At 36.0% G+C, this 27,352-nt stretch overlaps 1 protein-coding gene across 9 annotated transcripts in view; it reads right to left on the reverse strand.

Moving 5' to 3' along the window:
* The window catches only part of FOXP2 (forkhead box P2), a 570,611-nt gene that overhangs the window by 393,614 nt on the left and 149,645 nt on the right, over positions 1–27,352 (reverse strand). For all 9 annotated transcript variants that reach the window (XM_086692029.1, XM_086692022.1, XM_086692037.1 and 6 more), the window contains one exon: positions 14,467–14,557. The gene's annotated coding sequence lies outside the window, so the exon portion shown is untranslated. The remainder of the gene's footprint in view (positions 1–14,466; positions 14,558–27,352) is intronic.

Here is a 27,352-nt window from a genome sequence, read left to right on the forward strand (position 1 = left end):
ATCAGTAATTTATAGATTTTGGATGCTAACCCTTTATCAGATACGTCATTGCTGGGGTCTCTAGGGTTTTCTATTATGGTATCATGTCAACTGCAAAAAGTGACACTTTTACTTTTTCCTTTCCAATTTGCATGCCCTTATATTTATTTTTCCTGTGAATTACCATGGTTAGGGCTTCCAATACTATGTTAAATAACATAGTGGGGAGAGTGGCATCCTTGTCTTGTTGCTGATTTTAGGGAAAAAAAAAACTATCAGCCTTTCACTATTAACTATGATATTAGCTTTGGGTTTACCATATATGGCCTTATGTTGTGGTACATTCCCTCTATCACCACTTCATTGAGAGCTTTTATTATAAATAGATGTTGAATTTTGTCAAACACTTTCTTGGCATCTATTGATATGATCATATGATCTTTATCCTTCATCTTGTTTATGTTGCATATCACGTTGATTTGAGGATGTTGAATGATTCCTGCATTCCCTCGAATAAATTCCACTGTATCACTGTGTATGATCCCTGTAATGTTCATTTATTTAAGTCTGCTAATATTTTATAAAGATTTTTGCATTTATGTTCATTAGGGATATTTATAATTTTCTTTCTGTGGTGTGCTTATTTGGTTTTGTTATCAGGGTAATGTTGGCTTCTTAAAATGAGTTCAGAAGCATTCCCTCCTTTTTAATTTTTTGCAAGAGTTGAGAAAGATAGGTAAATCTTTAAATATTTGGTAGAATTCAATAGTGAAGCCATGTGCTCCTGGATTTTTGTTTGTTGGGAAGTTTTTGATTACTGATTCCATTTCCTTGCTAGTCTGTTCAGTCTTCTATTTCTTCATGATTCAGTCCTGGAAGAGCTTAAGCTTCTAGGAATTTATTCATTTCTTCTGGGTTGTTCAATTTGTTGGCATGTAATTGTTTTAGTAATCTCTTATGATCCCTAGTATTTATGTGATATCAGTTGTCCCTTCTTCTCCTTCATTCCTAATTTTATTTATTTGAGCCTTCTGTCTTTTACTGGAGATTCCAGCTAAAAGTTCATTAATTTTATCTTTTCAAAGAACCAGCTCTTACTTTCACTGATCTTTTATATTATCTTTTTTAGTCTTTCATTTATTTCTACTCCGATCTTTATTATTTCCTTCCTTTTCCAGTGAGATTTTTACTTTCATTATATTTTCTTGGTATTACTTGTGCCATTTCTTTTTAGCTTAAAAGTCCCTTTAATACTGCTTGTAAGGCTTATTTAGTAGTGATGAACTCCTTTGGCTCTAAGCGTTCTCTTTATCCCTCCTTCAAATCTGAATGATAATCTTGCCAAGGTAAGGTGTCCTTGTTTGGAAGGTTTTTCCTTTCAGTCCTTTGAATATATTACACCACTTCCTTCTGGTCTCCAAGTTTCTAAGAAATCAGCTGATAGCCTTACAGGGTTTCCTCTGTATGTGACAATTTGTTTTTCTTTTGCTGCTTTTAAGATTCTCTGTCTTTGAACTTGACATCTTAATTATAAGTGTCTTGGTATGGATCTTTGGGTTCATCTTATTTGGAACTTTCTGGGCTTCCTGAGCCTGGATATTTATTTCCTCTGTAGGGAAGTTTTCAGCCACTATTTCTTCAAGTAAGTTTTCTACCTGTTTCTCTCTCTGTTCTCCTTCTGGGAACTCGATATTGCAAATGTTATTCTGCTTGATGATGTCCTACAGGCTCCTTAAGTTATATTTATATTTTAAAATTCTTCTTTTTTTTGTTTTGTTTTGCTGCTCTATCTGGGTAAGTTCCATTGCTTTGTCATCCAGTTTGCTAATGCATTCTTCTGCTTCACCCAGTTTGCTGTTGAATCCCTCTAATGTATTTTTTACTTCAATTATTGTATTTTTCAGCTCTGTGACTCCTATTTGGTATTTTCTTATATTTTGTGTCTCATGGTTGAACTTGTCTCTGTTTATCCATTCTTCTCTTGAGTTAAGTTCAGTGATAATCTTTATCACAATTCCTTTGAATTTTTTATCAGGGAGATTACTCATTTCCATAATTTCCATACATTAAGGAATTTTTCTGAGGTTTCATCTCTTTCTTTCCTTTGTAACCTATTTTTTCACATCTTCACTTTGCTTGACTCTCTGTGTGTCTTTCTGTGTATTAGGTGAAGAAGCTACCTCTCTTAGTCTTAAAGGGGTGGCCCTATGTTGATGATAAATCTTCTTCTGTTCAACCTTTCCCTAGCTCTTGGTTATCTCCTGAAACTTTGGGATTGTCTAAACTACCTGACTGATTCTGGATATGTTCCCATTGCTGAAGGTGTGCCAAGACCTGTCAGTATTCCAAAGGGAAGAATCTCATTTAGCACCTAGTTCAGGCCTACTGGAATCCAGTCCCTCAGGCAGAAGCTTTTAAAGTATGGAAATTATATACAGTCCTGTGGGACCACAATCTTAATCCCTTTTGGCCTCCATACCAGGGGAAGGTATATAGAGCAGCATCCCCTAGGCCAAGAGTTACGAAAGTCAGAGCTCCAGATGAGCATATAAGCTTTTTTCTGGGAGCTTGTCGAGTTGTAGCGAGGTGCACAAGGATGGTGTCTCCCTGCTTATGTTCCTTGGATGTGTCTTCTTAGACTCCAGATGTGTGGGAAGGAAACCTTCCCTCGGGCTAAAGCTCCAGGCTAAATAGCCCTTTTGCACAGTAAGACTAGGGTTGTCTTTCAGTGTGCTATCTGTGCAGTGCTCTGAAGGAGGTGGCCTACCAAGAAATGTCTTTCCAATGACTACCTTTCTCACAGTCACCTGGGACAGGTGATCAAGGGGTATCTCCTATGTGTGTTGTACACACCTTCTGGCTTTAGCTAAGTAGCTAGAGGGTACAGGGGTCAAAGCAGACTCACCAGCTTCATAAAGGCAGCAAAGAAACCTCTTGACTGCATTCAGCCATGGTTTCAGGAATGCATCAGGAAAGTGCTTTGTCTGTGCACAGCTTTAGGCTGGGAGCAGGAGAATGCCATGACTAGTAGCACTCACCAGCCCCAGCCAGGGAGTGGGAGAATGCTGCAACTGACTGCACTCTCTGGCTTCAGCAAGGTAGCAGTATGGTGCCATGTTCAAGTTCACCTAACTAGGGTAGCAAGTTTGGTGGAGAGTGTAACACTGACATCCACCAGCACCTCCATCTCTGAAGAGAGTTTCAATTTTCTCATGCTCATCCAGCAGATGATTTTAATGATGATTTTAAAGATTCATTAATCTCTACACCCAACGTGGGGCTTGAACCCACAACCATGAAATCAAGAGTCACATGCTCCACTGACTGAGCCAGCCAGGAACTCCAGATTCTTTTAGATAAGCAAACAAATCTCCTTGACATACAGCCTAGCATTTTTCAAAAAAAAAAAAATTTTTTTTTTCTGAGTCTCAGGGCAAGTGAGACTACACACAAGCCCTTTAAAAGGGGAGTCTCAATTTCCTATATGACTTTGGGTCCCTTGGACATCAGCCCTATTGGTTTTTAAGCTTGACATTCTGGGGGCTCATGCTCCTCTGCTGATCCCAGGGGTTGGTGTGGCTGAGCCCCAACTCCTCACCCCTGTGGGGGGAAGCATCAGACTGGTGAGATCCATCCCTACTGTGTGCCACTGTGCCAGGGCAGGTGGGGGCAAGACTATGTATCTACCTCTGCTGTCTGTCTCGAGATAGTATTTTTATCCTTTGTTGTGAAGAAGTAGCTCACATTGTTTTCAGATCCTTCTCAGAAGTAAATAATCCATGTTTAACTATAGATGTGGAGTGTCCATGGGAGGAGGGGAGTTCAAGATCTTCCCAGGCCACCATCTTGCAGAAGCCCTCCTAAGACATATATTTCTGAAACAGTGTTCTATAACTTACATTACTGACTTACCTAAATATTCTTTGTTATTCCACTATTTAGGAATGATATAATTTATTTAACCAGTTTCCTTTGCAATGGTTAGTAAGGTTGATTCCTTACCTGTGACATTAGGAAACAGAAGAATCCATATATCTAATCACCTAAGTTGTAACAGGGCAACAAGAAATCAAATCAGAGTAGCAGCTACCTTCAGATGAGAAAAAAATGGTGGCTTAAATCTCTTTTCCATTCCCTTCAAAATCCCACGCAAAGTGCAGTTTTATCTGTGTGTGCATATGTGGGGGAAGGGGGTGCAGGCACAGGTGCTAGAAAAATTGGAATAAGCCTTCCTGTAAGAAAACTTCCACAAAACTTCTAGAAGTATTTCTGTGCCATTTACATAGTGTAAATGGCTATTGTGTAATCCTTTGACTTTCTTAAATTATTTTCAGCAAACAAAAGATACAGAAGCCACTTTTCTATTCTTTTAATAACCTTTCTGAACTCTTGGGAGGTAAACTCCCATCTCTGCCCTCCCCTGGAGCTCCTCAGTCTACTTCCCTAAGCTGATCCTGTATTATGCAAATAGAGATCCCTGTAAAGTGAAAGTCTGATTAGGGAACAGCTCCTCAAATAACGATTAAAATGGGTATATTAGAATATTTATAGCTTTAGGTAACTAAGAAATCTAAATTTAAAAAGTTTAAATAAAAAAGAAAGTTACCACCTCATTTGATCAAAAGGTAAGAAGAGCTCTGAATATAATAAAATAATTAAATACCAAATGTATTTATTTATTAATGAAGTTATTTAACATTGTTTAATACTTATTATTTTAATAACTGAATATTTCTGACATGGGAATGGAGTTATCATAACTGGCTTAAACTAGTTAGTAGCTATCTGTTGGAGCTGGGAACAGGGTCAGTTTCCCATGAAGTACATGCTCTGTGGAATAATGAAGCATATCTCAATAACATCAGGGTTCTGGCAGCAGAGAAGAAAAGATGTTGGAACAACTACTAGAAGTGTCTGCTTCAAGCAGAGTGACCACACGTCTTCACCCAAGATAATCCCAATGTATTACCTGTTTTCTAGGATAAATAATAATAGAATCCTTTTTATTCTCAAAAGTGTCCTGGATGATATATAAAATGGTCATCTGGCTATAAGGTGTATATTTTTAAGAATTTGGACTTAAGTTTTAATTAAGCTCTGGCTTAATTAAGTATCTTTGTTATAATTATATAAGAACATTATTAAACCTGTAGTGAAAATAAAAATAAGGTTTCAGAATGCATGGTCAGCCTAATAAAATTTTAAAGTAACTATGAAGCAATCCCTTTCAATGGACTAAAACACTAATTCCAAATCATTCTCACCAATTCCTCAACTAGATTTTATGAATTCCTACTTAACTAATATTTTCATAGCTTAGTCTATGTTTTGAAAGAAGAAAGGTGATTTATTCATAAATTAATTCATTGTTAATTTGGGCCACAAGTAGAACCACGTAAGAAGGACTGTTCAACAGTATTGGCAAGAGAGCATTGGAGGCTTTGGACGTAGCCTGCCTTAGTTCAAATCTTAGTCATACCATACAGGGACTGTGGAACAATGAGCAAAATATTTAACTTTTCTGGGCCCCACTCCATCTATAAATTGGGGACAATAGTAATCTCTACCTCATAAGTAACAAGTAATTCATAGGTTGTACTAAGTGAGTTAGTGCTAGTGAATCACTTAGGAGGGTACTTGGTACTAAATAAATGGCAAGTGTTAGTAGTGGCAGTAGTAATGTCATCCTCATTGTCGTCATTGTCATCATCATCATCATCACATGGAACCCAGGGAGCTGTCCGAGGGATCAGACATTAATGCCAAAAGCAAACACATTTTCCCAAAACTAGTAATGCAAAGAGACAACCAGGCATTTTGAAAAGTAGAATTAAGTGCAAAGGCAAAGCAGGGACAAAAGGTTGACCAGAGAGAAGGTAGCATATAAAGAAATCAAAGGTGAGCTCAGGAGTTGACTCATCATATGCACCTCCTCTACTGTAAGTTCCTCTTATTTGCAGTTTGGCATGTTGCTTAATGTCTAGAGTATATTGTTAAAGGGACTAAGGCTTCTCAGGGTCTCAAGATAATGTTCTTATTTCAAGAAAACTTTTCTTAACACATGATTTTCTGAAGGTAAATTCACACTGAAAACCAAAATCTCAAAGGAGATACATGGTGAGAGTCGAGAGTAAAGGAGATGTAGTTCTGGCTAGAGGAATGTACTTCCATGTTTCTGATTAACCAGAGAGGAGTATGCACAGAATATAACAAGGAAGGTAAATATAAATAAAGGGCACTAGAACACTAATAGGAACATAAAAGTACTTAATCACTATTGAATAACTAATTATACTTTCAGCTTTACTATATGAAAAAAACTGAAATGTGAGCACAACTTTCAGTTCACTCACAATAAGACATGAAGCATGTTTATTGTTGCTCAGCCCTGCATGCTGTCTGAGACACCCTGCACCCTGAGAGTGACTGAACCGTAAGAGGAAAAACAGTCAAATTTATAGTTAAGAACTAGCAGTTCTCGATAGATAACATTATTTATAAGGGTATAAAGGAGTGTCGAATATTTCTTTAAGATGGCTCCTTATTTATGTAAGAATATAATGTGTGCTTTGCATTTAATTGATGGCAGTTGAAATCATTATAACATAAATAGTTTACAGTTGTGAGATCTGATGAGCTATTGGATACCTAGAGACAAGAAAAAATGTAATGGGTCTAACTGAAAAGTAAGCATGAATCATTAACTAAGAAACAAATGAGAAACATTTTTAAAATCAACTGTACACTTAAGAAGGGTATAAACTAAAACTATTTTGAAGTTGTTAAAAACACAAGAGAAATTACAGAAGAAAGTATTTATGTGACAGATTTTTATAAGGTTGAAGAGAAATGCTGTATTTAATTAGCAAACTCAAAAACTTTTCCAACAAAACCATTTTATTGATCTTTCTTCTATAAATATTTACTTTTAATCTGACCAAGGCAATCAAATAAGAGATCTTCATTGCTCTGCATCAGACTTTTCACATATCTTCAGGCAAGTGCTCAGATCCTTGTCATTCACAAATTAAATATGTCAATATATATTATATGGTACCATATGCTATTGTCATTACAATGTCATAGAATTCAAGATGCTAAGGTCACTTTAACTTCTTTTTTCCTCCCAAATTATTTCAAAATATATATTTTAAACAAAATATATGTCTTAAAATTCTTTATATAAACCTCATAGTTGCAGTCAAAAAAACAAAAACAAAAAAAAAGCAAAAAAACAAATAAACTTCAAAGGACTATTTCCAAAAAAGGTTACTCTCATGTGAACACATACTCTTAATTAATGAATGAGACACTCAAGATTACTAGCATTTTTAGTAAGGTAAGATTTACTATTTTTTTCCAACCTTAAGATTCTAGAGTGCACTTTGGCAAATCCATTCATTTGTGTTGTTTATTAAATTCTCTGAGGCTACTGATCCATGCGCTTAAGCAGAGAAAGACAAAGAAAAAAATCATCACAATATTATAGTCTCAAAAGTTTTTACTCACATTACTCTCTTACAGAGGACCCATTTTTAAGACCAAAAATAATATGGCAATTGAGAATTATGGTTAACATTTAATTGTGGAGACAAAAATGAATATATAGGCCCAACAGAGCAAGAATATTTATCCCTTGATCTACTGAACATAAAAAGTATTCGCATCTGTTTCACTGCTTTGCCTTCTTCATGGGCTTAAACCTGCCAAATTATTCCATTTGATTTCAGAGAATTCTCATATGGCAATCTATTTTATTTACTTTATCTTCAATAAAATGGTTCAGTGAGCATTAGCAACTCTGAGACACAAGTTTCAATCAGCCTTCAGGCAAAGGCGTCAGTCTATATTAGGCCTACTGTGCTGTGAGTTGCAGCTAGAAAGTTGGATAAGGCAGAGCAACAGTGAAAATGTGAGCAAGACCTAATAAAGCCACAGCGAAGAGAAAGAAAGCTCTCCCCAGGCTCTCACATGCATCACTTATACAATGCCAGGTGCTGGGTTCAACACATGAAGAGCTCCTTAATAAGGCTGACAGCTAAAAGAAGGCCTCAGACTCTAACTTTATTTTACATGACACCTACAGTAATAGTCCTCTGTTCTCCAGAAGACAATAGTAAAAACTGGAATTGCCAACAGTTAAAAATAGGTTTTTTTTATTCAGCCCTCAGATATTAAATGGGGGGGGGGGAACAAAAAAAATTTCAAGCTGCACAGCATTTCACCTACATTTTCATACAATTCCTAATATAATAGTAGTTTCCAGAAGGACCTTTCCTTACAAATTTGTATGACATTTTAAATATAGCTGCTGGATTAGATTTTAACCACAAAACAATCAGTGAGTTTGAGCAACAACTCATTTTGGAAAATGATATCATTAAAGACTAATTCCAAGAAATGTGGGGCAATACTGATAGATGCTGTGGAAATGTCTCCCAGAGCACAAACTTCATAGTAAGTGATGCTGGTTCATATTTGATATGGGCTGTAAAAAGCAGATTATTGTAATGGTGTTCTTCCCAGCAAATAAGACCATTAAAAATGTACTTAATGTTCAGTTGAATTGAAAAGCAGTCCAGTTAAAATCCATATTTTGCTATTTTGTACAATGGTATCAGAAATTTTTACTAGTGGATCACTCTAAACCACAAACTTAAAGTTATAAATGTAAACTCTTTTTTTTATAGGAATAAGTTTCTACCTTTTTAAAATATAAGGCTGTATTTTTGCCCAGGTCCTGTGATCACATTATAATCAATAAGAGTGAAATTAGAATGATGAGTTTAATATGAGTTTATAAAAAAAAAAAAAGTTGACCTATTACTTGCAGAAACATACTTCTCAACTCACTTTTCTGGAGACCAAATATATTGTTTTTCTAGTGATTCTACATTTCAAAACATAACACCCCAAATATGTGTACATATATCTAGATGCTGCCATATAACTCTGTCTTTTATATTTCTGTAAGAACCCTAAAGAAGAACAACAGAAACTAGTATGATAGGTTAGTAGAATAGATTCTTCAAGCTCAGATTCTATAAAAGTAAGAGTGTTTTTAACTATCCCAAACAGCTCTTATATAAAAGAACCAGTACCAGACCAGTACCCAGACCTACCCAGCCCCTAGTAAGCATGATTCTCCAACACTGATGTGATCAATGGGTAAAAAAGAAATTAAAAGAGACCTCTGCATATTATAAAATCAGCATTATAGGTGAAATCTAAACATTTCACATTTTCTTCTCACTTGGCTATCTTACAAATATATGGGCTTATCGAATTACATTTACTTTAGAGACCATATATTCAGTATACTAGGAATCCTTGTATTTATTCCCCAGAAAGCCAAGGTCAGTGATGAAATCTGTGGAAATAATTTTAGGGGTAATATATATAATGCATAAATTATCTATTGCTATATAACAAATTATCCCCGAACTTAGCAGGTTAGTATGAAAGAAACCTTTATTATCTCACACAGTTTCTGAGCATCAGGAATCCAGGAGTATTTCAGCTGGGTGGTTTAGTCCCATGGTTTGTCAGGAAATTCCTCCCTGTCTGTTGACCAGAGGGCTTAGTTCTTCATCACATGGACCTCTCCACGGCAGTTTGCCTTCCCCAGAGCAAGTCATGAGACACAGAAGGAAAGAGAGAGGGAAAAAAGGAGAGAGACTGGGAAAAGAAGAAAGAGGGAGAAGGGGAGAAAAAGACAGAAAGACAAGCAATAGAAAAAGAACACCCCAAACAGATGTCTTAATGTCTTGTGTAACCTAATCTGAAAAACAATATACCATCATTGTGCCATATTCTATCAGCCACATGGGCCAACTCTGGTGAACATGGAAGGAAAAATAACAGTGCGTGATAACCAGGAGACAGAATCATTAAGGAAGATCTGTAAGGCTGCCTCCCACAGCCCACCTCCTGGACCCCAATCATTCATGTTCTCCTCTGTGCAATCAATTCCAAATGTTTATGCTGCAATGGATTCTTAAAGGGAATTTAAAGGTTGTTTGAGATACATTTCAGATTACTGAGTCAATTAAAAGTGGATAATTTATGAAGAATATCTTTTCAAATATAATTTTCAAACTGAAAAGGCTATCACACTGACCACGGTTTTAAATGAAGAAGGTATATATATTTAGTGAATATTTCTTAATATACTATTATAGGCAAGGCTGCGGGTAACACAGATATGATACTATACAGGAAAAGTCCTAGGCTGGTTGAACAGGAGGAAAGAAACAGGAAAAGTATAATGGAAGAGATAGAGATGTCAATGTGCTTTAAAGAGATGGAGAAAAGGAAAGAAACAATAGGATGTGACAGAAATGTGGGCAAGTGTAAGGCATGGGATTCAAGGTATGCATATTGGTGTAATGGGAAGAAAAGGTTAGTATTCAGGTTTTGTCAGATTCTGGAGAGTATTAAATACCAGGGTAAGCTGCATTTAGCCTGACGTTACCCGGCATGAAATAATAATAAATCTCATTTAACAGGGAGGAATGACCTGTTGGGAGTAACACTGTAAGCATAACTGAGAGCTAAGGTTTACAATAGTGACAATATTCCTTTTTTATTAAATAGTACATAATTGTAAAAATCTAAAATTAGGGCACCTGGGTGGCGCATTCAGTTAAGCGTCTGACTTTGGCTCAGGTCATGATCTTGCAGTTCGTGAGTTCAAGCCCTGCATCGGGCTCCGTGGTGACAGCTCAGAGTCTGGATTCTGTCTTTGGATTCTGTCTCTCCCTCTCTCTCTGCTCCTCCCCCACTCACACTCTCTCTCTCAAAAATAAATAAACATTTAAAAAAACCTAAAGTAATGGGTTATTTGAATTTTAAGATAATAAGTTTAACATGCCTTGGCAGACAGATCCTAGGGTGGCCTCCAAGTTCATACTCTGTAATTCTATCCACTTGCATGTGAGCAGGACTCTGACTTGCTTCTAACCAACAGAATATGGCAAAGGTTATGAGATGGCACTTCAATGATTATATTAATACATATACACATACTCTATATTTACATACATATATGTATATATGGCTTTTTCTTGCTCTCGTATAGTAGAGACTCTCCTACTGGCTTTCAAAAAGCAAACTACTATAATGTGGACTGTATATGAAGAGGGACACATGCATGGGAACCATGGATGGCCTCTTGAGGATCTCAGTCCTACAACCCTGATGAACTAAATTCAGCCAAAACCAGTGAGTTTGGAAGAGAACCATGAACTCCAGATGAAAATGCAGCCTGGCCAGTATTTTGATTGCAGCCTTATAAGACCCTGAGTGAAGCTATGCCTAGACTCCCCATCTGTGGTTACTGTGATTTAACAAAAGTATGTGTTTTAAGCTTTTAAACATTTAATATGTTACATAGCAATAGAAAATTAATATACATGCTGACTGAAACAGAGAGAGCACATTTACAGAATTAACTCATTTTTACCATCTCCTTACCCAAAGTTATGGAGCATATTTGCTAAATAGCCTGAAACTACAGTCAACTTGTGAAACTAATAGGGAGCAAAATAACTAATTTTTTTAATGCTTACTATGCCCTTTGTATGAATTCACAAATGTAGTCCTCAAATCTACTCTGTGAAGTGAGGTACTATTACCTCTATTTTCTCGATTCAGAAATTAAGGATTAGAGAGTTTAAATGATTTTTCCAACGTTTCACATACAGTAAGTTTGCCCTGGACCCGTGATTCAGACCTAAGCAATTTGATTTGCAAGCTTGCATTCTCAACAGCTACACTCACTCTATAGCTTCCTCTCTGCAGTTTTGTTCCTGCTACTTTTTGTTAAGGGCTGTCAGAGAGCCATGAACATGAATCACCGACCCAGACCCTCCTCAGCCAAATCAGCTTCCTGTAGAGTCCATTTTCTTTTCAATGACTTGAAAATTTGAGCAAATATTTTGTCATGTATGACGCTTACTTTTTCACAAGTATTTATGAAACTTACAGCAATTTCTCTAAGTTCGAGAATAAAGTTTATTTCTAATACACTGAAATAACTAAATCTTATATTTTAATTGGATTTAATACTCTTACAATGAAACTGAAAATAATCGTCACTGTGATGGAGTAAAACACACACATACATACTCACCCAACTACTCAGTTTTAGGTGCACAAGCACAGTTTTAGGTGCAAATTGCATGAAACTACATTGTAGTTCCCACTTCAGAAGTATAGGCTAGGGCAAGTTATTTAACCTCTCAGAGAGACAAAATGGGGATAATGCTAAAACAAATTGCTCAAAAATGGGAAGATTCAACTAAGTATTCACTTTAGTAATTTGGGGAGGGGAGGGAACACAGCAGTGGAAATTGAAGAAAAAAAATGCCTATGTCTTGAAAATAGCTATGTATTAAGTGCTAAATGTTTACAATAATCCAACAAACAGTTATATCTGTCCCCGGTTTTATGGTGTGAAAACCGATATGCAAAGATTTAAGGAAACTAACCAAGGTTGATTAAAAATGCTAGCAAACGGCTGCAGGGATCCAAGCCGTATCTACCTGATTCCCAAACCCTTGCCTCTCTGTCATTGACTCTTTTCTATCATGATACCTCCAGCTCTGGGTCCATAAATTCTACATATTCCCAAGGAAAAACACTGTTTTGAAATGCATTTTTTCATTAAGATGAACCATTGCCTTTTGCATATGCATTATTTCCACCAATATGTGTTTGGTCTTCATTTAAAAATATAAGAACTATTATAAGCAAATGATTAGGAAAAGTCTAATTAGCAAGTTCTAGAAGCAGTCTTTGAGAACTTCAAACACAAATATGTTTCCTTTCTGGGAAAAAGACTCTATTTTTTAAAAATCATTTCTTTCATGGTCCCATGATATTCATTGCAGGTAACTCCCACTTATAAATCTTAAATCCACCTACTATTATTAACACAAATGTCCTCTTACCCAAAAACTGAGAATTTAAATATTATATCAATACCACCATTATCTACAGTAAGCATAAATTAAATAACCCAGAAAAAAAATTAAAAGATTGGGCCTTAGCAGATACAGTTCTAGTAATACTTAATTGTTTATTATTAGCTGTAAAATCACAGCAAGTTATATTACTTTTTCCAAATCATTTAAATTCTTTGTGTTTTAGTTCCTCCACTTACTAATGAACAAAGGATAATAATGTGATCCTTAGGTCATAAGCAATGCAAGAGTAAAATTAATGAGTTTAGTGAAAGAGTAAAAGGAAGTAAAAAGTTGCCAAAGTGTTTTAAAATCTTAAATGATAAATAAGTGTGGAATCATTTTGCTTGTATATCTGGCAAAATAATAAAGTTAGTACAAAATAAGAGGTCCACAGGCAAAATAGTAGGTAAATTGCCTGAAAAATATTTGACTGTAAAATCCAACCACACTGAAAAAATACGTCTTAGGGAAGATATGGAGCCTTCATCTGGAGAAAGTTTTGGAAAGGGGTAGAACAATATAGGCAGAACAGTGAGGATGCTGAGGCTTGTCCTACATACACGTTCAGTGCAATCCCTTGATAAAGAATTCTGGAGTGGGGTGGGAAAGAAATAAAAAAGAATTCAGGAGAAACCAGGCACCATGGTTCATTCCCTTCCACTTGGGGGTAGAGTCTAAGAGAAATAATATGAACTCCTCACCTAAAATTTCTTTTAATTTTCTTTTTATAATTATATTTTCATACCAATAGGTGGCCAAATCTTAATTGATTGATATCACAGTTCAGTGGTGACACTGAAAAAATAATGTTGCAGAAGCATTCTATATTGAGCAAGAGTGGGAAATAAATCTACACCTTTTGGAAATGCACCCCATGCCATGTCTGTGGTCCTTGCTTTGTACCAAGCAACAGATTTAAAGTTCTCTAAATTGATACTGTAAATATCAAGGAAAACTCCCATTAGATTTAAAGAAGTATAACACTAAAAAGGAAATGAATGCTTTCTAAACAGCTGACTTGCTGGATCTCAAAAAGTTTATAGGAGAAATCAAAGTTTCAAAAAAAATCATTACTAGCATGTTATTCTATTTATTTTTTGGCATTCCTAGATCTTCCAAAACCCTCAGTATCAACTCAATCTTAATAAAATAATCTGAAAATATCAGCATAAAAGACCACATAATGATAACAAAATAATCCAGATGCTTTTCTTGACTAATCTTTTCCTTTCAGTATTTCAAAACCAAATTCATGTTCTATATGGATCCATGATAATTAAAAAAAAAAAGTGAAACCAAGTTTAATAGGAAGGAAAAGCACAGCAAGGAGTGAAATGGGAAAGGCAAGAGGGTGAATATTCCTATAGTTCTACGTGGAAAGTCTCTGTGGTTCACTGATAACTTTTCTTAACATTTGGGCAAAGATACCTAACCAAAAAATTAAAGAATAAAATACACACTAGAAAAGCAGACATAAGCACAATGAACCAAAGAGAATCATTACCAAAAGGCCACTTACTTATTTCTTCCAGATCTTCTACAAGACTTTTGAGTCAACCTTGATATGGAGTCCTAGGTAAACTCAATCCCAGCATCACATTAGAATAGCCCTGTTAATAGAGACAAATAACTGTCACTGCTTCAAAAATTAAATTTATGTCACATTCAGTTCAATGACTTCATAGAGCATAAAACATACCCAACCTCAAATAAAATTAATTGTTAATGCATTAATTGCTTTGGAACTCTTCAAACATTCATGGAAATGCTTTTCTACATATTAATTTAGAGAAGTTTAAAATCCATTGTTTGGTACAAAGCAAGGACAACTGAGACAGCATGAGATCCATTTCTAAGAGATGCAGATTTTATTTCCCATTCTTACATTGATTTGGCAGGTTTAAACTTTTGGTGATTAAATTTTATAATTTAGGGGAGCCTGGGTGGCTCAGTTGGTTGAGCATCAGACTTCAGCTCAGGTCATGATCTCGTGGTGCGTGGGTTCGAGCTCCATGTTGGGCTCTGTGCTGAGAGCTCAGAGCCTGGAGCCTCCTTCGGATTCTGTGTCTCCCCTCCCCTGCTCCTTCTCTGTCTCTCTCTCTCTCAAATAAACGTTAAAAAATTTTTTTAACTTATAATTTATAGAACATAGTTATTTTATGTCTCAAGATTCCCACCTGAAAACATGACTGATTTCAACTGCCTCTTCAACACATACTTAATGAGCTTTGTAGGCCTTTCCACAATCAACAAGTTGGTAGTAAGCATTTTCTCCTTATAATTGCAAAGTAAGGGCTATTCCCTTATTAGAACGTGTGTATCCTAGACCCATTTGCTATTTAACTACTCTCTTTTCTAGTCTCTCCCTTCTTTAATCTGAAAGATTTAGCTCAAATCTTCCAACAAAATTACAGAAGTTAGTAGTGTATAGGTAAAAAACGGGTTTTGATTCACACACCAACTCTGACTGATTGGTAGTGACCACATGGAAATCTGTATGGAGATTAAATCTGAGTCTAGCAGGGAGTCCTGTGTTCAATTAGCCATGCCTCCCTTAGGCACCGAAAGGGAGGGATGACACCACATGCCCTCTTTTCTTTGTTGAGCATTTAGACATTTCCCTAATTTTATTTAAATTGTTCCCACTTTTGGCTACAAATCCTTTTTTCCAATGAAATCTTAGTGAGGGGTCAACCAAATATACAGATAACAATGAGGCATTCTGGTTGAACCAGACTCCCAGTATTCACTACCACCTCTGTTCTTTCCCTAGGTACCTCTGGGGTATTCCACAAAGTCTTAAGTATTCTGCAAAGCATTAGTTTGAAACCATTATTTTAGTTATCAAGGTAACTCAAAGTCACAAAAATTAGGGTAATTCAAATGCCCTTTCTTCACATTCTAGCAGTCTTTCTCTATTGCTTCTGTTGTTCATTTTTCTCTTAATGATAAAATTTTGCACATGAGCAGGTTCCACTCTTGACTTTCTTTGTGTTAATTTTCTCCTATAATTCTTTTTTGCCTGCTATAGGCCACCAAAAGAAGCAGATTTTTTATTAATACATAGCAATCTAAATTATTTCCTAATTCCATATTGCCTTACTTTCTCCTCACATTCATGGATATCAATTTTTCCTAAATCAATCTATAAAGTCTAGATTTTTAAAGAAAATCAACAAAAGCATTTTAAAAGCATATACTTTAGATGCCTATTAATACCAAAGTTAACGTCAAAAATAAAGGACAAAGAGGGGTGCCTGGCTCAGTCGGTTAAGCATCCCACTTCGGCTCAGGTCATGATCTTGGCGGCTCATGGGTTGGAGCCCCATGTCAGGCTCTGTGCTAACAGCTCAGGGCCTGGAGCCTGCTTCGGATTCTGTGTCTCCCTCTCTCTCTGCCCCTCCCCTGCTCATGCTCTGTCTCTGTCTCTCAAAAATAAATAAACTTTTAAAAAATTTAAAAAAAATAAAATAAAGGACAAAGAGAAGGCATCTGCTCTACCAAATATCAGGCTTACTAGCAAAGCCAGGTACAGACACTGGAAAATGGAGTTCGGATACAAACCCACGCATCAATGGGAGCTTTATATAATAAGGGTACTATCACAAAGTAAAAGAAAACGTTGGTTGTTGTCTCACTGTGTAGAGAAAGAAAAACAGTCTCAGAATATGGCAAAAATAAACTTATCTCCTTATTTTATACCATACACAAATTTGGATTCCAATGAGATTAAAGAGCTTTAAATGTGAAAGTTATCCTTTCAAAGCTAATAGAAAAATTTGGTGATTCTTTTTGACACTTAGAATTAAACAATTCTGAAACAAGACCTAAAATAATAAGGCATAAAACTGATGGATTTGGCCAAACCAAATGAGAATTTTTCAATGAAGGATACCACAGATAAATTTTATAAATAAACTGAGAGAAGACCTAAAACCAATAAGGAATTAATATTAAAATATATATACTCAGAGAAAACCAATAAAAAAATGAGCAAAACCCTCAACAGGGCAGTTTCTCAGAGGGGTGAGCCAGAACAACTGTCAAGTATAGTTTAAAATGTTCAAAATCACTAGTTATTAGGAAGATACAAATCAAAAAACTGATGAGATACCATTTCATGCCATCAGAATAGCATATATTTGAATGCTGGATTCTATATTGTGTTGGCAAGAACACAGAAAGATGAGCGTTCTCTTGTTTACTGATAATGTTAGCATCAACAATACAGTTAATCTTAAAAGCAATGTGGGAGACCTAAAATGTTTACCTGCTCTTTATGGACCCCAAACAACCTATGCAGACATCAATTGTAGCAAATGTTAGCTTAGGTTATATTCACTTTAAAAAAATTTTTTTAATGTATATTTATTTTTGAGAGACAGAAACAGAGCACAAGTGGAGGAGGAGCAGAGAGAGAGGGAAACACGAACTCACAAACTATGAGATCACTACCTGAGCCCAAGTTGAAGGCTTAACCAACTAAACCATCCAGGCGCCCGAGATTTTATTCACTTTTTTATTTGCATGCTTTTCTCTCCCACAAGTTTCTCCATTTTAATTACTCAAAATTAATTTTAAAAACTGATAAATCAAGAAATAGCAACAAGCATATCATTTACAGTTGTGGATGTATAAAAACTGTGGATATAAATACCAGAAATCTGTAACCTCTGTATAGCTGGACTGGGTGGTAGGAAGATACAAGACAGAAGAATGCTATTTTCTTTTCACTTGATTTTTTTTAACTGTACGCACATATTTCTTTGATAAAAGTCGAAATTAAATACAAAAGAAAAGAAGGTAATTTTAAAAATAAACAAAGAGGTTATCGCCACAACATACAGTTTCATTTTTATAAATTTTATTTAAATATGCACTATATATTATTATTTAAAATTATTTATATTATTTTTAAAAGCATATATTATTTTAGTAACATAAGCTCAAGGACATTATCAAACTAAAATATGTCATAGATTACTGATCACAGTTCTTATAATGATCACTGAAACAAACAAAACAACAACAACAAAAAACTTAAGACAGTAAAGGAAAAGGCAAAACCAGAAAGCTAAAGAGGCCAATTAGAATTCTTTTACATGCACACATTCATACACGTTTACTGATTGCTTACTAAATGCTAGGCACTGTCCAGGCTCGGGGATAAAGCCACAACCCTACTTCCGTGGAGTGTACAGTATAACGAAGAATATGTAATGAATAGTTATTACAGCGTACTGACCAGCATGGTAAATATGCACACGGGCAGCACCTAATTTGAGTCAAAGAAGACTTCCCGGATAAAAGGGTCTCTGTGAGGTTCACATTTACAACCATTCCCTTTCCTAATTTCTTCCATCCTTTTAAGGTACATTATGAATTTATTTAAGGTTTATTGTGGTAGGAGAGGAGAGCATCACTCCGACATTCTCAGTGGGTTTGACCTGGTTTCTTTCAGAACTATATTTGCTGAAGAGAACAATTACTAGGTGGGTTAGTTTTGTTGTATTTATTTTTTCTAAGAACTTCCTGATACTCAAGAAAGATATTTAGCGTTCTAATGTGTCACTTGGAACTGTTTAATATTTTCTACCCTCCAGTCTTTTAATTAACAAAAATGAAAATATGTCCTAAAAGAAATACTATCATTTCATTGTTTTTTAAACAAAGGAAAAAAGAAAAAAAATTACACGGTACAAAGCTCGCATGTAAAACAAATGTCTTTTGAACTCTACTGCAAAATGCCATAATATAAAAGCATTAGTCTAGTGAATTTCACAATTTGGAAGAATATACTAAAAATATGAAGAAACTAAAATACAGTGGTTATCTAGGTGATAACGTCTAATTGATGTTCAAAAGTAAAAGTTACAGTAACATTTTCAGTACTGTTTTCATATTATATAGCATAGGTCTTCTTGGAGAACAATGAAAACTAAGAGTTATTTTGTTATCTAGAAAAAAACTAGTTAACCATAGCCAGAGAAGAGTAAGTCAATAACTGTACATTGGTTACAAATGCTGGTAGTATAACCCACATTTCAGTGAACAGAAAATAATTAAACAACAAAACCCCAGAAAAACAACAAACGTGTAATTTCATTTCAAATTGTTGGGTAATGGGGGTGTACACGAGCAGGATAAAAGAAACAACCATTGGATTCTGAGGAATGGGGAAGTTATTCTTCAGAAGGCACACAGTCCATATTCTCGACAAACAGTCCATATTCTAGACAAGCAGTTATTCTACTCCTAACAAAATTTACCAAGTGCTCAGAAGGTATTTTGTGGCAGGCATTCTTTTTGCATCAGGCATTTACACAAGAGGAACATCATGTCATTATCATTTGTACAGATGTTACAAATATCAAGAAAGGAAATAGCTTAGATTTTTTAAAAGTTGGCTCTACAAAGGTTAAATGCTGTGAAACTGCATACAGAGATACACAGCATTTGCTATAATTAGTATCCCAGCTCTGGTTAAAACAGTGTGAACTCTGCAAGGGCAGGGATGCTGGTCTCTTCAATTCACTTGGAGTCCAATAAACCTAAACTACTGACTGGCACATAGTATGCAGTCAAATATTTGTTGAATGAATATATTAATTTATTGACTCATCAACATGGAACTGGATAGGCATGGAAATTGAAAAATTAAATTTTAGGGGTGCCTGGGTGGCTCAGTCGGTTAAGCGGCCGACTTCGGCTCAGGTCATGATCTCGCGGTCCGTGAGTTAGGGCCCCACGTCGGGCTCTGTGTTGACAGCTCAGAGCCTGGAGCCTGTTTCAGATTCTGTGTCTCCCTCTCTCTGACCCTCCCCTGTTCATGCTCTGTCTCTCCCTGTCTCAAAAATAAATAAAACGTTAAAAATTTTTTTTTTTAAAAAAAAGAAAAATTAAATTTTAGATAGAATAGACAATGGATCTGAACCAGGACAGAGATATTTGCCCTTCTAATCCTGGTGCTAAATTTAATTCAGGGATTTTTCAAAAGAGGTAAGACAGAAACAAAGGAGTGTTCTGTTCCACTGCCTTGATTTAATATGGCACAATATTAACTTTATTTTGGGAGTCAAAATAAAATGAATTGAGAATATACATTTCAGAATTTATGTGAGTATAGAATATTGTTTTGAAAGTTTGAAAAATAGTGATTTAACCTACACCATAATAAAATAGGATTTGTAGTTTTAAGAGCTAACACTGGAGCCATACTGCAGTGGTGACTGTCCGTGATGCAAAGCTTTGAAGCTTATATAAATATGTGCACATAAGCACTAATTATAGCTTATCTTCGTGAGATTTAGTTCTATGAGTTTAGTTCTCAAATCATCCCTCTGTCATCTTTATAAAGTAGAAGGTAAGAGGCGATCCTTCGGAATTGCGGAAAAGAGGTACTTCAATTACCAATAAAAACTTATACTCAGTATCATTCAGCCACATTGGGTGAATCATGTAAGCATCACCTCTACAGAATAGGGCCTATGCAAGATTTATTCTTGTTTGGCTGACGCACCCCACAATTAATAGCATCCAGATCTAAGAAGGAGGAGCTCACGATGCTTCAGGCTCCACCACAACCCTATCAAACCATTAAGGAGATATATTCATAGAAATTGAACTGAGATAAAAGTTGACCTTGAAAATAACTGAAGCCACAATGATAGTGAAGTTTGTCAACATTGTGAGTACAGTTCAAAACCCATTTATTCAGGGATAGGACAATTTTGTTAGCTACCTTTTACATTTATAAATTTGTTTCTAGCTTTTAATTGAAAATATCTATACTGTATAGGCAGGTTCAGTCAGAGAATGTAAAAGTCAAAATTAAATCAATGAACAAACAAATAATATTGGTAAGGTAGAAGGTGAACAGGCAGGGACGCCTGGGTGGCTCAGTCAGATAAGCATCCAACTCTTGGTTTCGGCTCAAGTCATGATCTCACAGCTTCATGTGTTGGAGCCCCACGTCACGCTCTACGCTGGCAGTGCGGAGCCTGCTTGGGATTCTCTCTCTACCTCTCTCGCTGCCCCTCCTCCACTCATGCACGCTCTCTCCCTCTCTCTCTCTCAAAATAAATAAATAAATAAACTTAACAAAAAAAAGAAGGTGAACAGGCAGTCACTGAAGGAAAAGGCAAAGACAGGATGGTTACTTTTAGGATTCTGCAAAAGCTGAGTAGAATTATGTAAAAATGCATTACTGTATTTACACAAATATGTACAAATACTTTAAAGTTAAATTTCATTTGTATCATTTTTTATTGTAGTCAGAACACTTAACATGAGATCTAGCCTCAATAAATGTTCAAGAGTACAATACAGTATTGTTAGCTATAGGCATAATGTCATACAGTAGAGCTCTAGAACTTACTTAGCTGTACGACTGAAACTTTCCAGCTGTTGAACAGCAACGGTTGAAATTTCAAGTTGCATAAAAGGCCTTTTTGCTCTTCAACCATTGCAGATACTGAACGCTTATTAAGTACCAGATTTACTATCTACTGGAGACACAGAGATAAAAGCTATTCTCCTGCTGACTGCTTAAGGACAGGTTAAGTAGGCAGTAAACATGCCTTTGAATGAATGATATTTTGAAACCATAGAGAGATTATAAGTTAAATGTGATGCTGCGTAAGCAAAAGTAAGCACAGGGTGATAGGAACTATAATAGTGAATTTGCATGTGAAAATAATTACTTAAGAGGCAGGTGGAAAAAGGGACATACCTATGTGAATCATATCTCAATTTCCCTCTGAATTTCTTATAAATATATATTTCTTATATAATTCTTATATTCTAAAACGTAAAGAGTTTTGAATACATTTTAATTTTTCTCCACTTTTTGTGAAAAATTACTGGAAGTAAATAGTTTTGATTATACTTAAAGTTAGCAAAAGTAGAAAAGTCTATTAAAGTAGACTTCTCTCACTTTTCATAGGACATATAACTTTGATAAAAAACTTTCAAGCTTGGAGCACCTAGGTGGCTCAGTTGATTAAGCATCAGACTTTGGCTCAGGTCATGATCTCATGGTTCCTGAGTTTGAGCCCCACATCAGGCTCTGCGCTGACAGCTCAGACCCTGGAGCCTGCTTCGGATTCTGTGTCTCCCTGTCTCTCTTCCCCTCTTCCACTGTCTGTCTCTCTTTCTCTCTCTCAGAAATAAACACTAAAATTAAAAAAAAAAAAAAAAAAACCTGTCAGGCTTGTTAGAACGGCTTTATTAAAATAATTGTCACTTACTTAAATCAGAACTATGAAGGTCATGTAAACCTTAAACATGTAAATACATGGTACCATAATAGTCAAAATGAGTAATAAATTTCCAAAATGACATAAATACTGCTTGGTATTTCCAATGCATTTGTGACAGAGAAAAAACACGCAGTACTCTTGATAACATTACTAATAGAATAAATATTAAAAATTGGAAAGGGGAGGGTCGCCTGGGTGGCGCAGTCGGTTAAGCGTCCCACTTCAGCCAGGTCACGATCTCGCGGTCTGTGAGTTCGAGCCCTGCGTCGGGCTCTGGGCTGATGGCTCAGAGCCTGGAGCCTGTTTCCGATTCTGTGCCTCCCTCTCTCTCTGCCCATCCCCTGTTCATGCTCTGTCTCTCTCTGTCCCAAAAATAAATAAAACGTTGAAAAAAAAAATTGGAAACGGGAGAAAAAGCACTTCAAGCCATAAAATTAAAGTATGAATTCTTACCTAAGTTCAAAAAAACTTTTTTTTCCAAGTTCAAAAGATTTTTAAACCATAGGTAATAGGTTGAAAACAAGCTCCTAGGTTCAAACACAGACTGGAGTTGACTTTAATTCATTCTGCAGAGGCAGATGCTCAGTGGGAGCTCAAGAAGTGGACCACTAAGTTAATAAAAGAGAATTCCTTCAAAAACCACGTTTGTTTTGTTGTTTTTGGCTGAGAGTATAAGACTAAATTAGAAGAAAATGGCAAAGAAGAATTCAAGAAAACTACCTCTAGAATTACTAATGCAGATTTAAACACACTCAGATTATACAGAACACCATACAGCTCTTTTATGTCCTTTGTAACTCAAAGCCTACACCGTAAAAAAAATACATCAGTTAAACATACTTTCTTTCTTTCTTTCCTTTTATTCTCTTACTCATCCTGTCCTCTTTTGGTACTTGCCTTCCTTTCCTTTTTACTTCTATAAGAAAATACGTAAGTTCTCCCTTTCCATGCTGACCAGCTGTTGTTTTTATGAGATAGAACCAAGTTTAATAGCAGATCAACATTTGTGATTGATCTTCAGAACAAATACCTGGTTTTCCATTTTCTCAATTCCCTCTCTTTTTTTTGGGTGACAAAACAGTCTCATTCTCAGCAAATAACAGAGTGCTCAGGTATGTAAAGAGAGCATACGGAAGTAAGTGGACAACATTAACGTGGAGGTCAATGCCTCTGCAGCTGCTTTCCTGACACTGAAGATGCTTTGTCTATCTCTTTCAAACCAGAAGAAATGAGATGCAGGAAACATGAGGCAGGCAGTCTAGACAAGCAGAACTCCAACCTTAGGGCAAGTCTTTTAAGATACATAAGAAAGATTTAGGATATTGGCAGTTGGAGGATTTCCCAATCATCTCTGGGATACACAGCCACAACTACATAAGGACTGATAACCCTGGATGACTTGGCATTTTTATGTTTCCCTACCACTTAGCAAATGATTCCTTCCCCAGGGGCACCTGGGGGGCTCAGTCAGTTGAGCATCCGACTTCGGCTCCGGTTGTAATCTCCTGTTTCATGAGTTTGAGCCCTGCATCAGGCTCTTTGCTGTCAGTGCAGGGCCCACTTCAGATCCTCTGTCCCCATCTCTCTCCACTCATTCCCTACTTCACTCTCTCAAAAATAAACATTAAAAAAAAACAACAAAACAAAACAAAACAGGGTCTCCTGGATGGCTCAGTCTGTTAAGCATCTAACTCTTGGTTTCAGCTCAGGTCATGACCTCATAGTTCTTCAGTTCAAGCCCTGCATTGGGCTCTACACTGAAAGTGCAGAGCCTGCTTGGGATTGTCTCCCCATCTCTCTCTCTGCCCCTCCCTGACTTGCTCTCTCTCTCTCTCAAAAAATAAACACACACACAATTTGAAATACATATGTGTGTGTGTGTGTGTGTGTGTGTGTGTGTGTGTGTGTGTGTGTCTTTCAATTTTATACTTCCATTTTCTCTAATTGACTATTCAGGTCAAGTTCCACCAACACTGACCCACCTCCATCATCTAATCTAGTCTACCCATATAATCCAAGATTGAACTTTTTTTTTTTTTTCCAGGAAATAGAAGTTCCTGAATAGAATGGAATTTAACTGAGCAATGTTCAGAGCAGAGATTAAGAAAATCACTTCCACTGAAATGTACTGGTCAGGCAATGGACTCTCTTCTGAAGTGAATGTAACATTAGCAAAGAAAAAGACAGAACATAGGTTCAAACAAGGTGGGATCCAGTAAGTTAGCATGCCCATTTCACAGCACTGACCCTTCCTTCCAACCCTGCTTACTTTACAAATACATTTCATAGATTTCTTCTGTTTAAGAGGAGCCATTCCATATATTTATTTAAATAAAACAACACAACTATGTGATTTATGAGACAACATGCCCTGACAGATGGGATATTCTTACCTTATCTCATATCTAACTCAGTAAAAGAATGGAGTACAGACTGTCCAAATTTCAGGCTGCAAGTTTTAAAATAAAAATACCACCTTTTTTTCCTTTTTTTTCATTAAGAGAAACAGTCATCCATTATTAAATAGCTATTTCTTATGTTGTTTATTGTTGGCAATAATTCTTTTTTTTTAAGATATTCTTTTTAACCATCTCTACATCCAACATGGGGCTCAAACTTAACAACCTCAAGGTCAAGAGTTGCATGCTCTACTAACTGAGCCAGGCAGGAACCCTGAAAGAATTCTTAATCATCCTTTAATTCTAGGCATTTATTTTATTCTATATGCCAGGTGAACGCTCTTATAACTGTAGCATGAGATCTATGTGAAGGCCTCAATGCATTAAAATCACTAAGTAATAGTCTGTTTCATAGATAAAAGCACCTATCTTGCCAATTTCTCTTCTGTTTTTTTGTTTTTGTTTTTTAATGAAAACTTAGTGGATACTCTTGGAACATACAGCATGGAATAAGGCAAATTATCAAGGGAAATTTTACGTGAGGTAAAATTCACAAGAGTATCATTAGTTTTAGAATTGAAATAGAGATTCTGATTATAGGAATATATTGTCAGAAATTTTACAAAATACTATCTTTTTAAATATTCAAATAAACATGACCTGAAAATTGACAGCAGCAACCTTTTGCTGGCTTGCACCCTTTTATGTATTCTTTCACTTAGATGAAAATCTGTAGGAAACCAGATTACAAGTATAACCATGAAGGTTTTTCTAATGGTTTTTAGCCACACAACTATATGCAGAGTCCCACATTCTTTAGGATTTACAGTCCTCAAGCAGTGTGCTAGAATCTTCCCAGATGCCAAACCAAATTAATAAATGCTCACTAAGTACACACAATAAAGATATATCACTGAAATTTCAGCAAGAAATTCAAAACCCCATTCTCACACTGCTTTCTGAATTCTCTTGAAGTACTCTTCATTGCATTCCAAGTCAAACATTTTAGAAAACCATTTTAGGCGTACCACCTGGAAGATCCACAGAAACTTTATTAAAGACAAGATAAAATATTTGCCAATATACTCATCTAGCTAGTGAAAACGTTTCTCAATCAATGATTTGGCCCTGCTAAATTCTCATTGCCCAGGAACACTTCTCCTTACCAAAAACCTTCCTGATGAAGTTAATTATCTGTTAATGGGTTCTAACCTCCATGCGCTTAGGTGTCTAGTTTTGGGGCCTATATGAAAGGGAAGAAAACTAGTGAAACTCTTCAGGCTTTCTTAATGTGGCTGTATGCACCACATCACACACTAATTTTAGCAATTTCACTAATTGTTTTTACTGCCAAAATCTCTATAGAATTTTTGGATTAATAAAGATTTATGAAGACATCTGGATACAATATGATTTTTTTTAAATAGGTCTTCTCATTCTGCCAACCTATCTATAAAATTTCATAACATACTTAAAGAGATGTTATACATTGTTAGAGAAGTGTTACAATTATTATCTGTTGTGAGTCCAAGTTACATCATAAAATGAGAAAATTAATTTATCTTGAGTAAATTGGAGAAATATAAAGTATTCTAGGTAAGTTAGTAATTTCTGTATTGTATAAAGGAAACTTAGAAGGATACAATTAAACTCAGATTACTTTCTAGGCAAATAGTATTTTAAAATTTTACTGAGACTTCCAACTACAGTATTAAAAAAAGATGGAGTTTCTAGTTGACTCAAATTTAACCCAGAAAATTAAATTTTACAAAATTATTTTTCCTTTCAATCAGATTGATCAAAAAATTTTGTGGGGGGGTGTTCTTATATATTTCTTTATTATTATTATTTTTAATGTTTATTCATGTTTTGAGAGAGAGAGAGAGAGACAGGGAGAGACAGTGCTTGAGCAGGGGAGGGGCAGAGAGAAGGAGACACAGAATCCAAAGCAGGCTCCAGGCTCTGAGCTGTCAGCACAGAGCCCCCCACGCGGGCCTCAAGATCATGACACAAGCTGAAGTCGGATGCTCTGTCAACTGAGCCACCCAAGCGCCCTGTATTTATTTTTTAAAGCGTGAACACAGAAGCAGTCAATATTCTCAAGTCATGAATTACTGAGAGAATGTAGATAAGCCATTTTCACAAAGAAACAAGAAAGTCAAGAAAGGTGCCTGCCACAGAGTAGAGTTTTCTAAATATTTGTCTGAAAATGAACAAAAGGGGTACCTGGGTGGCTCAATCGGTTAAGTGTCAGACTCTTGATTTCAGCTCAGGTCATGATCTCAGGGTTTTTGAGTTTGAGCCCTATGTCAGGTTCTGCATTGACAGTGCAGGTCTTTCTTGAGATTCTCTTTCTCTTTCTCTCTCTGCCCCCCCAACACCCAAAATAAATAAACACTAAAAAAAAAAAAAAATGCATATGATTCTAAATTTAAAATGAAGTGATCTTTGATGGGTAGTCTTAAACGTATCCCTAACACCAGGGGGCGCCTGGGTGCCTCCATGGGTTAAGCATCACTCTGGAGTTTGTCTCAGGTCATTTTCTCAAGGTTCATGACATCTAGCCCTGCATAGGGCTCTGAGCTAACAGCATGGAGCCTGCTTGGAATTCTCTCTCCCCTCTTTCTCTGCCCCTTCCCCATGGCCTCTCTCTCTCAATATAAATAAATAAACACTTAAAAAAAGTATCCGTGACAACAGTGTGTGGGGAGAACGTAATTCTGAATTGCATGTCTTATTGAATAGA

The sequence above is a fragment of the Puma concolor genome, chromosome A2, assembly GCF_028749965.1.
Source record: "Puma concolor isolate L17-30 chromosome A2, mPumCon1.1.hap2, whole genome shotgun sequence".
NCBI classification, from domain to species: Eukaryota; Metazoa; Chordata; class Mammalia; order Carnivora; family Felidae; genus Puma; species Puma concolor.